The following is a 2,173-nucleotide window of genomic DNA, read 5'->3' on the forward strand; positions in this document are numbered from 1 at the left end:
ATCGGGCTAAAACCATGCAATGATGGTACCGCATAGTAACACAGGTTAGTGCACATTCATTTAGTACACGTGTAGCAGGCTTTCCTCTCAGAGCTTGGGTTGAGTCCCAGGCTTGAGATCCTGCTGTTCTGACTGGTGGAGCCAATGTTTTGGGCTGTTTTGATGTGGTGGATTTTCTGGAGGTACTGTTGATACCTCTCCAGGCTCTTTAGATGACAATGGTAGGTCACCCACTTGTCACATCTGTAGTGGAGAGTGGAGGCGATGACTGTACTGTAGACCTGGATCTTGGTCTTGGATCTTGAAATGTACCATGAGAGCTGCAAGAGCGGGGCCAGCGGGGCAGGAGCAGGTACCCCAGAAGAGCCTAAAGGAGCAGGACCTGGAGGCAGCACAGCACAGCCAGCAGGAGAGGCTCCCCGCTGGGCTCCAGGATCCCCAGCAAGAGGCTGGGGCAGCAAGAGAAGTCCTCCGCGTGGCTCCAGCAGAAAGCTGTGCAGTGACCAGAGAGGCTCCCAGCTCTGCTTCCAGTTTCTCCAGCAAGAGGCAGGTCAGCTTGATGTGAGGCAAGGGCTTCCAGGAGGTCAGAAGCCCCAGCAAGCTGGACCAGGCCCAGCAGTGGTGGCTGCATGGTAGAGTTTCTGCACACCATGTGGGAGATCTGTGTGCAATTCCTGGCTGGGTCAAGTAGGGGTGAGTGAAGCAACAGGTCAGAAACTCTTGTTGGAGTGGAGGGGGTCACTGTGTTTTCCCCCTCCAGGTACCTATGCCCCAAATCTCTTGTTATTTGGTGTTTTTATTCTGTGTATTTTATATTTTGTCAATCAGTATTGTTTATTTTGTTGTTTGCATTTTATATTTTGTTAAACCTGCCTTTGGTTAACTATAGGGCTGTGCGAAATTTTGCCACCAGTTTTGTTCCCGACACTGTTTCGACCTGTTTTGAGGTCGAAACAGCAAAATCAAAATGGAAAAGATATGGTCAAAACAGCCTCAAAACAAAACAAAGTAAGTTGCCATTTCAACACTGTTTTGACATTTCGCCCTATAATGGGGAAGGTGGAAACAGCCTATAACTTTGTCATTTCTAGGTAGATTTGGATGAAACTTGCAGGGATGGGATGGTAGCTGCTTCAGAGGGCATGAAGTGTGCCAAGTTTCAAGAAGATAGGTGCAGGAGATTCAGAGAAACTGCACCCCAAAGTCTTGAGAGCCAAACTTGTGTCACATGTATGTGTTAAGCCACAGCAGTGTCCAAACTGCAGGGATGGTAGCCCCTGCTGAGGCCACAAATCCTGCCAAGTTTCAAGGAGATCAGTGCAGGGGTTTGGGGGAAACTGCACCTCAAGCTGTGAACAAGCAAAACTCGTGACATGGGTGACACTGTGTGTGTTAAGGTGCAGCAGGGTGACAGCTGCAGGCCTGCCAGCCCCAGCTGAGGCCACAACACCTGCCAGCTGTCGACGAGATCGGTGCAGGGGCTTCTGGCTTCTGGGGCCCTGCACCTCTAGCTGCTGACAGGCAAAACTTGTGACATGGGTGCTTGTGCAACTGCTGCCTCTCATCAGGCAGCAGGATGAAAGATCCCCCATCACTTGCCACCACAGACCTGGGGGTAATAATTGACCACAGTATGAACATGAGCCAGCAGTGCGATGCTGTAACCAGCAGGGCCAACAATACTCTGCCATGCATCAATTGATTCATCTCCAGCAAAACCATTGCAAATAAGTGATTCTCCTGCTCTACTCAGCTCTTCTCGGCTTTGGTAAGACTACAGCTGGAGTATTGCATCCAGTTCTGGGCTCCGCATCTTAACAAGGACGTGGTAAAAATTGAGAGAGTCCAGAGAAGGGCTATCCATATGATCAGAGACTTGCACAGCAAGCCATACGAGGCAAGGCTAAGGGACCTGGGACTCTGCAGCCTGAAAAAGAGAAGGCTGAGACGGGACTTGGTAGCAGCTTACTGCTACATCAGAAGCGCACATCTAGGGCTCGGTAAACAACTGTTCACCAGGGCACCCTTGGGGAAAACCAGGAGTAATGGTCACAGTCTGGACACCCTAGTTGTGAAGTATGTGGCAGTGCACTGTATGTGCCTGCCACTTTAAGGGCCTGGAGCTGGCAGCCTCCAGGTGCCTGATTAGGGCAGCCATTTTGGGGCAAAGGCT

This window comes from Alligator sinensis, unplaced genomic scaffold, assembly GCF_000455745.1.
Source record: "Alligator sinensis unplaced genomic scaffold, ASM45574v1 scaffold1552_1, whole genome shotgun sequence".
NCBI lineage: Eukaryota > Metazoa > Chordata > Crocodylia > Alligatoridae > Alligator > Alligator sinensis.